Source organism: Pagrus pagrus (genome assembly GCF_965226575.1).
Source record: "Pagrus pagrus genome assembly, contig: HAP1_SCAFFOLD_248, whole genome shotgun sequence".
Taxonomy (NCBI): domain Eukaryota; kingdom Metazoa; phylum Chordata; class Actinopteri; order Spariformes; family Sparidae; genus Pagrus; species Pagrus pagrus.
Window position 1 is genome coordinate 14,922 of NW_028175215.1, and position 14,846 is coordinate 29,767.

The window sequence follows — 14,846 nt, forward strand, 5'->3', positions numbered from 1 at the left end:
GAGTAAGGCATGAAAGTAAGGTCACTTGTGGGATGGTAAAGATTTTTACCACTGATTTTGGATTAATCACAATACAACATTACAAAGGTATATTTTACATTTAATATAGATAGAGTAGCTCAAGTGGTTTGAAATAAAAAAAATAAAACCAAATGTTTGAAGCAAAACAAGAACAAAGTAATACAGTGACAGTTGTGTAAAATAAATTTAAAAAAACAGAAGCACAAAGAAAAATCAACAGTGGAAATTGAAAAAAAAAATACTGAATGAAGGTGCTGTCTTGAGAATGTTAAATAATATCAGAAATGGTATTTTAGGGTGGGAGTAAATGAGCTGCATCTTCAGCTTTTTTACGAACGTGGTTACAAACATCAAACATAACAACTCAGAGTCTCAGTCGACTCGACTAACGGCACACAACAACAGGAAAGCTGCACAGGGTCAAATTAGCGTTGAGTACAGGATTTTAAATGTTGCGTCAGCAGCAGTTTATAATGAGTGAATTTGGTTTATGATTATCTTGGTTTACCTACAAAGATAACAATTAATTGCATGCTGTACGCGATAAGAATGCCTAGTGCATTGTCTATGAAACTTTACTTTCCTGCCCGGTCAAGTAAAAGTTAAAAAAGCTAGGCACTTGCTCCTTAATATCAATAGCTAATCTTAAGTGTGGGCAAGGGCTTTGCATAAAGACATGGAAACAGCAGGGATGCCCCCATATTGCGACAAATTCCATGGATTGAAATTTCCCCACCCTCTTCACTCGCGTCAAAATCCTGTCACAATCAGTATTTTTGGCAAGTCCTGAAGAAACCTCAAAACTGAAACCTAACCTGAGGCACCCTAGACTTGGAAATAAGGAACAACTGACAAGGTGCAATAAGCAGAGGTTGTTCGCAGTGCCACCTATGTTATCCGGGATTCTTGTGGGGAATCCCCACGAGGTCGTGGGTGTAAGAAAAACCCTTCATTCATTCTGAGTGTGTGATGTAACACTCAAGATCCCTCTGTTTGCAGCAAGTCACACTCCTTTCAGTTTTTAATTGTTGCTTCATGTTTTTGTTAATACCACCATTGTTACATGGGACATCAAATAAACAATGAACGCAACAAGAAAAAAAAGCAAATACAGGCTCTGATTCCTTAAACATGCATTTCTGCCCAGTATAATTGCAAACACAGAACTTTGAATACATCCTGTTTCATGTTTTTCACATTTGTGTATCAGACCAATCCGACAGATCCTCTCACATTTTTTGCCATTCAGACATAAAAAGAAAACACCTGTGTCATTTGTAGTACAATTACTTGCAGTTTCTACGTACCCAAATCATTTTGTAATGCACACTGTATGCGACTGATTTTGACATAGTTTCAAATAAATTGTCACCCCAGCTAAAGTAATCAAAGTTAAAAAAGAAAAAAAGGCATGAATGGTTACATAACTTTGTGGTCTTGCCAGCGGTTCTTCTTCACAGTGAAGAAAATAGAAATACCAACAAACTTCTCTGAACAAAGGAAACCAAACCTCTGACATCTCCTGCTATGCTCAATTTGTAACTCATTAAAAACTATGCAAAGCACCAGCCAGTAAAGAACTGTTAACATAGATGTCCAAGCGTAGAATTTACACAAATGTAAAAACATAAAAAACATTGGGTGAAGATTGTATTTGTTAGAGAATATAACTATATACAAGTGACATTAAAGAAACAATTTTAAAAATCTGTTCAAATGGGGACAAACTGTCAGACTTCTCAGTCACCATCAGATAGGGCAGTCTTTGCCAGCTTGATCTTTTTTTTCCTTCTCTTTTCTTTGAACTTTGGGTTTTCACCATGAAGTTCATAAGGGAAAATTGCTACATGATTAATGCTACATGATTAATTGGAAAAAATAAACTGTTCCTACAAGAACACACCTTTACTAGCCCACTCGTTTTTTGTTTTTTTTAGCTCCACCCTATAAATCAGCAAACTGCACAAGAGGGCATCACAAGTGACTGACAAACAGTACTATTTTACATCTCTACAGGACAAAGGCACTCAAACTTTTCAAAAGCTAAATATGGACCAGTGTTTCAGAATTGCCCTCTGGATGTTTTTTCTCGTAGGATATCTTCAAGCAGCACCTGTCAATTCCAGCAACCCTAACCCTAAACCAGCACCTGTCCATTGCAGCATGGATGACCTGTTCTTTGAGAATCTACAAGGTGTCAAATGTGTAAGTTATTATATGTTAAAAAGCTGGGTTTGTGCTTCAGCTCTGAGCTTCGACTGAAAGTGAATACTGACTTTGTTCTTTATCTCCAAATTCTTCTAGGAAAACTTGACTTTCACTTATCCAACAAATGAGAAGGTAAGAGTTCACTGCAGAGCAGGTGTAACTTGTCATTTGGGATGTAGATGCAGCTTCTGCTGATTGAAGTACCCAAACCTGTCAAAAAGGCTTTTATAACACCTCAGAAACTGTGCTAACATCACCACACTTATTTTTTATTTATTTTGAGAGACTGCCTATCTCAAGCATTTGTTAGCAATCCTAGTGCCAACCACTCTATCTGACAGTAAATCAAACCCTTACACCAACATCTGCAATCAGCTTTTGAACATCAATTGGATCCGTTTTAACTTTATGCCTACAACACTCAAATATGTTGATTTCGATCACTGAAGTGTGACCGAAACTTTTCATGCGTCTTTAGCGGACCGAGTGCTTTGCAGCAGCCCTGGCTTACTTTGAGAAAGGGTTTGGAGATGCCAGAGGGAAGTGTGACAGAGACAATGCTGATTCCCAACTTGCCATTAACCTGACTAAGGAGACACTAACAAGGTGCACGCAACAAGTGAGTATCCACAGAGTTATATTTCCTTATAAATTATTTAGATTCAAGTTCCTCGCTCAAAATGCATGATCCAGTACTAAATCAGCCTTCTCTCATCAGACACAGGCAACCTGCAACTTTACCCTGACAGTCGATGGGGAGTTTGCAAAGTTTGTAAAGGCCGCCGAGACATTGGTTCAAGTCTTTGACAATCAACAACACCAGAAAAAGTGAAGACTCTACAGATGTTTCCTCTAATTTATCATTATTTATTTTTAGTACACACTGCACTGAAATGTGATTTTAGTAACACTGCAAGAAGTTCTCAATTATTTATGTATTTATTTATTTATTTTGCAATTGATGTACCACATGTACTATGTACACGATATGTGAAACTTTACCAATAAAATGTCAAATATGATAACTGCAATTCCAGACTTTTTCTTTTTAAAAAGGCATTAATGCATCTGCTCATGTAAAATGGTAACTCCTCTTTAAAGAAATCAAGGTTGTTATTGGTATCTTCACAGTCTTAGAACTGGGAGAAAATGTATTGAATGTCTTGAAATGGCTAAAACTGTATCAGAGTTTGAAAGAAAATGGTTTGTTTCATGTGGATAGACAATACACATATGGCAGACTTTGCTATAAACTTGTGTTAATCATTCACTAGATTATAGACTGACGTAAGGGTGGCATGCTAATGTGTTGAAATAGGCTTATCCCCTTTCTTAATTTAACACCATGAAAGCCACTCATCTGTTAGGGATAAAAGGTGACACAAGTGCATTGGACAGCTACCTATGCACTCATCAAACTCTGGCAAGCATCAAAAGACAGGAATAACTCTCTCAAACTGATTTGAGATTAAAACAAATGTTAACATTCAGTAACAGCGTTATCATATTGCAGAAACTAACTGAAAGGATTAGAGGTCTGGATAGCTGGATGGGAGTACAAATTGTTTTAGCTCCACACCTGGAACTAGTTTCCTTTAACCTCACTTCCTTTAACCTAACCATGTAGTTGTAGCCGATCAGAAATGTTTAAAAGTGGCATATGGAGCGACCAAATTTGACTTTTAAAATTAGGGCTTATTGGCATTAGGTTCACATCAAGAAATCACATCATTTTTCGTGTAAATATATGTATTATTTTTAATTTCTTATTTGTATTTAGTATTGTCAGACAAAATCTACTGTATCAGTTTACTGATACTGGCATTTTCAAGCTATGCATATGGTAGATATTTAGCTTACTCATTCAAAAGGGACCACTGTCATCCACGAGCAGCACTTGAGAACATAAAAAGTGCCACAAGGCTGCATCCTTTCACACGTTATACCTATGACTGTGTGAGTCATCACAGTAATTTTGCAGACTGATGAAATTCACAGATCAAATCAAATCAAATCAAATTTTATTTGTATAGCCCAAATTCACAAATCACAGTTTGCCTCAGAGGGCTTTACAATCTGTACAGAGACGACACCCTCTGTCCTTCGACCCTCGATTCGAGTGAGTGACCTGCACTTAGTGGCCGTGCAGGGAGCAGGAATACACCGACACGAGGCGGTGGCAGTGGCAACACACCGACACAAGTGGAAATGCTGAGCGGCTGGTTAACTAGCAGCCATGACTGACGGATCTTTTATTACTTTATTGGTTTATTAGTTTAATTTCGGAACCATGACATATTCTTTCATAAAAATATGAACTTTGACCTTCAAACATAGGTACAACATAGTCAAGATGCACACAGAGTTACCCTGAGAGAAAGCTGGTTTCGCAAGATCACACGATCATTTGATCTCAAAAATCCATCTTGCCAGGCGTCAAGCTATGACTTTGTGGCCGAACACACAAAGGTTTAACAAATCAGCATCCTTTGAGGAACTAATAGCAGCTAGAAGAGGCAGCTGCAGGTTTGTGTTAGATGTGACGACCAGCGACTTTGTTTGAATTCAACAACGGCAACTCCTTAAAGTGATGGATCCAAGTGGTGGATAAGGCTAGAGTTAGGTCAGAGTAGGTGTTTCTTGAATTGCCACAAGTGTGGGTCAAGTGCACTGTTGCAGAGGCCTGCATAAGGTTGCTCATACCCACACTACCCATAGTGAAGTAGAGGTCAGTTAGATTGTGCATGAGTGCAGCGGTGTAGTTTGAAGCCTATAGAGTAGCAAAATACAAACGTTTGTCAGTGGTGAACCCCAAATCTGGAGCAAAGGTGGTTGGGGGTGGATCGTGGCCCCGCACGGTCACTGGTCCGACAAGTGCTACAGCATGCAAAACAAAATCATAATACAACTCAAAAACCTTCTCAAACATAAGGAGAACACACAAGAAAACTATATTGCTATGTAACATGCATAAATCAAGGAAAATCATAAAAAAGGAAAATAATATAATGTAAACTTGAGTAAAGCATGATATATGATATTCTGTGGATATTAATAAATAAAAATATATATGGGAAAATATATTATTTAATAACAAAACAGGCTAATCATAATGTACACTCTATATTACCATGTAGCAACCGGGGTGTGTAAAGAACAATAAATATAAGTGCATCATTTGCCCTCAGATGGGGTCACCGCTGAATCCAAACCATCAGGTTTGGACGCTGGACTACTGCAACTCGCTCTTGGCTGGACTGTTGCAGCCGCATCCGATTCAAGACGATGGTGCTGGCCTTCAAGGCCGTCAACGGAACACCCATCTACCTCCAAACACTGGTCAGACCACACACCTCAATGCGAGCACTTTGCTCTACTACATCAGCTGGCCAACTGGTTCCGCCAGCGCTGAGAGAAAACAAAGGTCACTCAGTGAAGTTGCGACTCTTCTCTGTTCTGGCGCCCCAGTGGTGGAACGAACTTCTGACCAATGTCAGGACAGCAGAGTCATTCGCCAGCTTCCGCAAAAGACCCAATACTCACTTGTTCAGACTTCACCTTGACCCTGCATAGCATGACTCCCTCCCACCCACCACATTTACATTTCTTATCTGTTTATCTTTAGCCTACAGACCGGCCTTTGGGGCCTTTAAAAAGCAAGATGCAGGTGTGAGGAGGACCCCTGCTGGATGAAGCTGGGTAGGACCTCCTGACTCAAGCCCTAGTGTTGAGGGCAGGTGAGTATTGACCAAAATGTATAGTGTGTGTATGTATGTATATATATATATATATATATATATATATAGTGGTAAAAACTATGCACAATAAAAAAAGACAGCACACAAGCATACACATTAGTCACAGTAGCACTTTATTGCAACTCTTCTCAGGCAGCATGATCATAGCATTAACATTTTTTCTCCCTTTAATTTTAGCTATGTTGAGGGCTAAAGGCTCCTCGTTCCGCAATCTACTGATTGATAACCTCTCCTGTCTTCTGCGCTGGTCCCCTGTCACAGGGTTAGGGTTAGGTTTAGGGGTTAGGTTAGGGGGAATTGAATGTTAACGCCAGAGGCGTCAACATTAAATGCGCAGGCCATCAACCGAGCGACGACAACGGGACCTCCATCCTCTCGTTAAGGCCTCCCGGTGTGCGAGTGCCTAATTGCTGGATCCAGAGTCTCTCTACTCTCCTTCTTTGGGCTATGGACCACCTGGGGTTGCACCGTAGGACAGTGGCGGGAACTGAAGACCAATCATGTAGAATAAAATGTTGTACCAAAAGAGTGTGTGTTTTATTCTTTTTCAAAATATTATGTCTGTGTTGTGTGAAACGTACTAACATTGTACTGCCTGTCTAACCAACATACTGTATGCCACATTTTTTGCATTGAATTAGATAAACACAATTTTTAAGGTGGACATTACCATAGTCATAGGTCTTAAAAACCTCCTGATTGTGTTGGTTGCGCACCCAGGGTCGGTGCTTAAAAAATTCTCCGTGCCACTTGGGTCTAGAGTCAGTGTGTGCCTTGAGTTTGGCTTTGACTAGGATGTCCTGTAAATTCTTGTTTTTCCTATAGGCCGAAATTATCCTGTGGTCTTTTAGAATTTGGGATTTTTCTACAAATTGGTCGAAATTATATTTAATAGATCTTGCCAATTGAACTGTGGATGGAGAGTATGTGGTGATTAAAGGGAGAAGAGAGCTGACCTCTGCAGGCTTGGTCTGTTTAAATGTATTGAGGATCCTCCTTAAAAAGGTCCTAGAGTAGCCTCTAGTGGACAAAGCCGAGAATAGCAGTTTGGTGGCTGCTCTGAAATCCTCCTCTCTGGTGCAGATTCTGTGACCAGGCCTGCATAGGTGTGCTTAGGGTGAAAACTAGATTTAAAGAGTAGAGCATGTGTGTCTGTCTCTTTAAAGAAAACTTTAATGTCCAGTTTGAGACTGTGTTGAAAATCTGGTCCCTTGAATGTGGCTGTGTCCAGGAAATCCACCGAAGAAGGGCTGAGGTTGGATTTGACACCGATGGATGGATTGTGGGTGCCAAGAGTGTGCAGAAATACATCAAAATCCTCTCTAGAGTGGGCCCAAATACCCCAAATGTCATCGAGGAACCTGAAATAATGCAGAGGTTTTTTGGAGCAGGAGGCCAAGGCTGATGATTCCCATTCAGCCATGAAGATATTGGCATAGGCTGGTGCGAATTTTTTGCCCATAGCAGTGCCCTTAATTTGAAGAAAGAACTCCCCATTAAATTCAAAATCATTCCTTTTTAAATTAATTTCCAGTAATTGTAGGAGTTCTTTGTCCGGTCTGTTAATTTCCGGGTATTTTAGAAAGATGTTTTTTATGGCTTGTATGCCCTCTTGGATGTCAATGTTTGTGTAAAGGCTATCAATGTCCATGGTGAATATAAAGGAATTTGCTGGAATTTGGATTTGTCTAATCTTATCTATGAAATCATATGTATCTTTAATGTAGCTGGCATGCCTGGTCGAGAGAGGATTGAGATAGAAGTCAATAAATTCAGCAGTGAAATAGGTTTCACTGCTGCAATCAGAAACAATGGGTCTCCCTGGAGGGATTTCCCCAGGTTTGCTCCACTCAGAGGGGTCCTTGTGGATCTTGGGCAGCATGTAAAATAATCTTGGACTGGGTTCAGTGTCTCCCATAAGGTAGGCCTTTTGTTTGGCATTAATGAATTTCTTATTGTACAGAGATTGTATAATCTTGTCTATAATAGGGATAGTGTCTTTGTAGATAGGTGTAGTCAATTTAGAATAGTAATTTTTATCATTGAGTTGTCTGTATCCCTCCCACAGGTACTGCTCTCTGTCCATCAGCACCACTGCACTGCCTTTATCTGCTGGCTTAATGATGACATTTTTGTTTTTGCAAAGTGAGAAGAGAGCCTCAAACTCAACAGTTGTGAGGTTCTGCTCGGTCCAGCCAATTTTAAATTTGGTTTGAAAGTGCTGAAGGTCAGCATTTATGGCAGTGGCGAGTTCAGGAGGCAGTTTACCTGGGGGAGGGACCCAAGTGGATTTGGGAGTGAAAGGTGGACGTTCAGAGTCCGGTTTGTGTTCAAAATAGGTGGCTAATTTTAATCTTCTATGATATTGTTGAATATCCCATCTAATTTGTTCTCTCATGTTTTTATTGCTGCCTTTAGAGGGGATGAAATTGAGACCCTTGCTGAGTAGAGCAAACTGAGCTGCTGTCAAGGTAAAATTCTGACACAGATTAATCACATTTTTGTACCCCGTCTGCGTGACAATATTCACGGGGAGGTTTATTTTAAATGTTGCAGCCAGTGATCCAGGATCTGCTTGGCCGTCGAGTGTGACCAGTGGACGCCATCCTTCTCGGTGGTGAAGATCCCTCTGGCCAGAGCTGGAATGAAGTGGTGGTTGGTGGTAATGTAGCCGTTGAGGCGTCTCAGATTGTCCTGTTCCTGGTGGGGAAGAGTTCTGGAAAAGTTAATTTCAGGCAGGATGATTTGAGCCTGAGGGAAAGCCATTTTGGCCATCCTCACTGCTCTCTGTAATTGTTTAATGGTGGTCTCATTAACCTTCTGTGCTCTATTGTTCATGCCAAAGGATAAAATAAGTTTTTGGACTGTTACACAGATCTCGGTTTTTCCGAGGATGACCTCGGCGTGCCGGAAAGTGGCTCCTGGGAAACTGTCAATTTGCAGGTCGGTCTGTTGGAAGGGAGGAAATCTGGCAATGTTAGAGTCACCTATGATAAGCCACTTTTTTCTGGCTGTGAGACCCCAGTCTTTGGTCTTGTTAGTAGTGTTGATGTGCCTGGTGGGCCTGCGTGTGGATGTGTGTGGTGTATTAAGCCTAGTTTATGCTTCTGCGTCGCGGCGACGGCGTAGTTACGTCGTCGACCCGACGCCGTCATTGAGCATTCGAAGTTCTGCGTCGAGGGAACGCGTTGGTCTGCAATTCACCGCCAAGCCGCGAGGGGGGGTGGGTGGGGGGTTGGTTTCGGGGGGTTCTTGCTCTCTTGCACTGCAGTTGCGGTCAGAGCGGATATGCTGTGTAGCATTCTGGTCACAGTGTGGGGCTTACAAGCTACATGCTGCACAACACCAATACTCCTCCTGCCCTGCTGGGATCTCACAAAGCACGGAGTTCACAAGCAATAGGAGACAAGCATGCAAGCAGCAGAAGTAACTGGCGGTGTTGTTATACTGTTGACCGGAAAAGCAACTGCCGGAAAGACGGTCTGAGCGGACCAATCCCAGTCCTTGCCGTTCGCGTCTCGACGCGTCGACGTGACGCGTAGTCAGGATTTTTTGGAGGCGCACGTCAGGCTACGGCGCAGGGTCCGCGTAGGGGTCTGCGTCGACGACGTAGCTACGCCGTCGCCGCGACGCAGAAGCATAAATCAAGCTTTAGTCTTGGGTGGGGCAAAGCTCAGTCTGCTCTGAATGGACTCACGTGACTTGTGTGAAGCCCTGGGGAGAGGCCCCCCCTGGGGTAGCTGGTGGGGGGGTGTGGTGGTTGCTGTCAACCTCTTGCTCATGGGTGACAGGTTGAGGTCTGTGGAAATGTCCAGTAATAGGTCATCAATGGGAGGTGGAGGGTCGGTGGGAGGGTGAGGAGCCAGTTTTGTGACCCGTGCAGGTCTCCACTCCTTGGGCAGAGTCTGTGGAGGAGGGCGAGTGGGAAGGAGAGCAGGTTGGAGAGAGAGAGTGGAGAAAGGAGAGGGGGAGTCAAAAAGTGCGAGTGGAGGAGGAGAAGGAGGAGAAGGGAAAGAGAGAGGGAGAATAGGAGAGGAGGATGAAGGGGGAGGATGGGAGATGATGATGACGTCAGCTCCATGATCAGCTGTGAGTCGCGGGGCTGGTTTTCCCTCTGCTGCGTCCTCGCGGCTGTGGAGGTCGTGGGCTGCACGGATGGTGCTGCTGTGGAGGTCTGCCACGGGTGGGAGCTCGGTGGAGCATGTACCTGTGCCGTGACGATGGTTGGGCGTGGAGCTGGCGCTGGTTTGGGTCGCGGCTCTGTCTGTGTTGCGGTGGGACGGTGCGCCGTGGGCTGCGGCGGCGGATCATCCGTCGTCTGGCTGCCGCTGTGTACAGTCACAGGGCGTTTGACAGCCTCCGTCGATGTCCGGATCTGGGTCCGGGTGCTCGTCTTGTCACAAGGCCAGCGCCCTGACAGTTTGTGTTGCATGTTGGTCTGTTTTGTTTTGTCGCTCTATCTGTTTGTATGTCTATGTCTCCTTCCCCCTCCCCCTTGCACTCTGTCACCTCTCCTGGACCTGCCTGCCTCCCACTCCACACCTGCCCTGCTGCTGCAATCAAGCAACCTGATTCCCATCAGCTCATCACCCAGTCGGCACTTCAGTCCTGCCTCAACCGTCAGTCTCTGCCGGATCGTCATTCAGTCCACACGGTTTGTCGTGGTCGCGTTCTAGCCAAGCCAAGCCTCAGAATTTCTGATAGAAAGTTTTTTGTACTTATTCTAACTGCTGCCTTTCCCTGCTGCAGTTCCTGCCCCGCCTGCCTGCCTGCCAGCCTGCCTTCCTGCCTGCCCAACAGCCCGTCCTCTTGACTCCCAGTCTGCCTGCCACCCCAGCCATCACCTCCAGCCCCCCAGCCGCTGTCTTCCCCCTGGACCCACTCTCCAGCCCATCGCTCCCCCTTTCCCTCACCTCACAACTTCTAATAAACAGCTTAATTCTGCCAGTTGGTGTCTGTATCTGGGATCCTAGCAAAGGCGTGACACGTCTGTGGAGAGTCTCTGCAGTAATGTGGCATATGTGCTGTCAAGTGTCTCTTGTCTAATACGGCGGCCAAAGTGCCGTCTAGCCCAAGCTGAGGCTATTTCAAAGTTCTGCTGCCATTCAATCACACCCATTTGGATCAAAATCTGAATGTCATTTTGCATGCAATCCTCATAGTGGTCACGGAGGATGATTGTGGTGGTGTGAGCCCACTGTCTCGCATTGCCATCTATCAGTGACAGTGTTTTGGGGTTTGGTGCTGCTGGTTTGATAGCAGTGGCCAAATTGTGCATCATTTTGGCTATAGTGACTGGTGGTTGAGATGCGGTGATATTGTCCAGATGATGCGTGGCTTTAATGATTCTGTGGATTATGCGTGTCTTGAGAGTGAAATCTGGATCAGTGGAAAGAGGAGCGGTGGTCACCGGGTCCCGTCGGGGTCCTCTGGGTGTCCTGACATACCTGTTCTGTCCTCTGTTGCCCGTCCAGGCCTGGACGGGTGCTGTGCGGTGGAGGCCGCGGTCCCGTGGGCCGCGATAGAGGCCTCGGTCACCGCCCCGCGTGGGGCACCTGTCCTGGTGACTGCAGCGTAACTGCACTGGTCACAGTATTGTTGATCATATTGGTGGTAGTAGTAGGATCGATTACTAACCCGTGGAGGGCTGTTGACCAGACGACCTCGGCGTCTGCGTCCGTAGTTGACCACTGTCCACTCAGCATCGTGTCTGCGGTCCGCCATTACACGCGGCTCATTCACAAAACTAGCTGAAAAACTCACTGTGGTCTTTAAAGAATAGAGTCGTGATGGTCCGTGGAAAAGTGAAAGCTTTATTTCAAGCTGTAGCGACGTTTCGGTCTTGAAAAAGACCTTCTTCAGGCAAAATTGTGTGTTTTAATATCTCTAGCTTACTGTCTGCGTGGCGCGACATGCGAGTCCGAGAGCAAATGGAGGTGGTGTGGAGTGGGGTGAGGGGTGAGATCTCGCGAACCCCGCAAGGACAGCCCCCCGCACAACGGGTACCCTCCGGGCTCAAATTCCAATCTGGGCTGACTGATCGCTAGGAAGCGCTAATCTGGAGCCTCTGAGCTCACCAGGCTTGAGATCGTTTGAAGATGGGCCGGTCCAATTAATTGTTTCCGTTTTCCTTTGATGTGGTCGAATTAGTGTCTTTGATCTATGCTAATTGTCTGTGCTTTTGATCTAGCTGAATTGTTTGTTTTAGAGTCTCTGTCAATTGTGTGGGAAATAAATGTCTGTCTCCTGGGTGTAATTAGATGATTGAAATTTTGGGTGGGTCGAATAGGGTGTTAAAGGGCCAGATCAGGTGGGAGGCCAGGAGAAAAAAAATTAGGGTTACGGCCCACATCAGAGGTCAGAGGTTAGGTAAGGGTTAAATAGGATTTATATACCTGGAGAGGGTAAGTGCACTGGCACAGGGAAGAGTGGGAGGTCGTCCCCAGGGAGTCCTATCTGGGATGAATCTGTAAATGATTGATGTGTGTCAGTATGTATAACTATGTGTTTGTGGAGTAAATGTGTGTGATTTGGTGTGTATGTATATAGAAGGTGTTGCAAGAGTCTGTAAATAAGGTAATAAAAAGGGTTAGGTGAGGGGTTAGAAACGGGCACCACTTCCGTGGTTCCCGTGGATGCGCTCTCCACCCTGCGGACAGGTAAGTACCCCATCCCCATCTTCTTGCACTTAGGTTTTGTAATCCATTTTTTACGTTTTTTAATTTTTTATAGTTTTTTTAATTGTTTTTATATTTTTCTATTTTTTTAGGTTTTTTATATTTTTTATTGTTTGGCTTTTTGTATTAATTCCCACCCATATTTTGTCTTGGTTAACCTGTTTTCTTCTGTATGTCTCTTCTTTTTAGGCCCTCGCGACGTTTCGTCCTATTTTGGACTTCTTCAGGCTGGCCCGACATACAGGTAAGTTCCTAATTGGTGTTGCTCCTTCCATGGTTTGTGCCAAACTGAATAATGTTGTTATGTGTCTCCCTTTTATACTCTGTTGTTGTGTTGTATTTAACTTGTCCAATAAAATGTTATGTTTAACTTATCCTTGTCCAATGAACTGTTATGTCTTTTAAGCTTGTTTTGTTTAACTTATTTATGCCCTAAGAATTATCCAATGTATATTATCCATTTGTATTGTATATTTATGTTGATCAATTTGTCTTTATAAATGTCAATAAAATTTGTCTTTCCAAATGAACTTAATTGTCTTTTAGCTTGTTTTTAAACTGATTTTAACCGTATGAATTGTCCAATGTCCCCATGAATTAGTATCAAATTGTTTTTAAATGTATATATGAATTTATATTAATGAATTTAGTTCTATCCCTTATTTCCTATGTCTATCCCTATTAGATTTCTTTTCCCTTTACCTACTGCCATCGTTTGTGTTCAACCGGCGATTAAATAATCCTTAAGTACCTCGTATATATTAATTTTGCCTATTTGGCTATATACGGAAATAGTGTAACCCTACTTGGGTTGTCAGACCTCGCAAGTCAATTTGCGGGCTGAATCTAGGGTTTGGTTTTAGGGGTAGGGTTGGTTAATCAAATAGGGTTTAGAACATAGGATTAGGGTTAGTGCCACAATTTGGGCTAGGGTCTAAATTAATTAGGGTTAGGACCACCATTTGGGCTAGGGTCTAAATTAATTAGGGTTAGGACCACCATTTGGGTTAGGGTTAGGACCACAATTTGGGTTAGGATCGCAATTAGGGTTAGACTCCCGCGGCTAGTTTCCAGGAATTGGGGCCGATATTGTGGAACCGAATCCAATGATTGTGTATGGGGAATTAGCTCGTGGGCAACGGGTCGGCTAATGCGCTATCCCGCACTCCATTCATTTCCAATGGCGAGGTACTAAATCTCGTATGCTAACATAGTGCTTCCACGATTGCGACCAAAAAGTAAAATAATGACATGGGAAAAATATGACAGATACTTCTGAATTAGGAGATCTCAAAAATGTCATTTTGGATGAATTAAAATCCTTTTTTGTATTTTTTTTACACGTTCAAAAAACACTTGACGTAATCTACTGAACGGCCACAAGGTGTCGCTGTTTCTATCTGTTTGACTTCCTGGAGTTGGGCCTAACCAAAGTACTCTTTCCGGAATTGGACTTCCATGCGGTAAGTATCTAAGAAGCGTGCCCGGGATAGGTGCTTCTCTGCCCGCTATGTTTTAGAGTGAACCGGGGATATGATCACCTTCCAGGAAGATGACCACCATGCGGTATCTACCTCAGACACATGCCGGGGATAGGTGCTTCTATGCCCGCTATGTTTTAGAGTGAACCGGGGATATGATCACCTTCCAGGAAGATGACCACCATGCGGTATCTACCTCAGACACATGCCCGGGGACAGGTGCTTGTCTCGGGGGAAGGTTTCAATGAGAACCGGGGGTAAAGTATAACTCCTGGAAGTGGACCTCCATAGACACATGCCCGGGGACAGGTGCTTGACTCGGGGGAAGGTTTCAATGAGAACCGGGGGTAAAGTATAACTCCTGGAAGTGGACCTCCATACGGTAAATATGTCAGACACATGCCCGGGGACAGGTGCTTCACTCGGGGGAAGGTTTCAATGAGAACCGGGGGTAAAGTGTAGCTCCTGGAAGTGGACCTCCATACGGTAAATATGTCAGACACATGCCCGGGGACAGGTGCTTGACTCGGGGGAAGGTTTCAATGAGAACCGAGGGTAAAGTATAACTCCTGGAAGTGGACCTCCATACGGTACATACCTCAGACACATGCCCGGGGACAGGTGCTTGACTCGGGGGAAGGTTCCGATGAGAGCCGTGGGTAAAGTATAACTCCTGGAAGTTGACCACCATACGGAAAAAT

At 43.9% G+C, this 14,846-nt stretch overlaps 1 long non-coding RNA gene across 1 annotated transcript; it reads left to right on the top strand.

Annotated features, from left to right (window-relative positions):
• Positions 1 to 2,050: 2,050 nt before the first annotated feature.
• LOC311254072 lies at positions 2,051 to 2,835 on the top strand. Its single transcript, XR_014622182.1, has 3 exons — positions 2,051 to 2,226; positions 2,326 to 2,361; positions 2,708 to 2,835. It is a non-coding gene; the product is annotated as an uncharacterized lncRNA (long non-coding RNA).
• Positions 2,836 to 14,846: the final 12,011 nt, after the last annotated feature.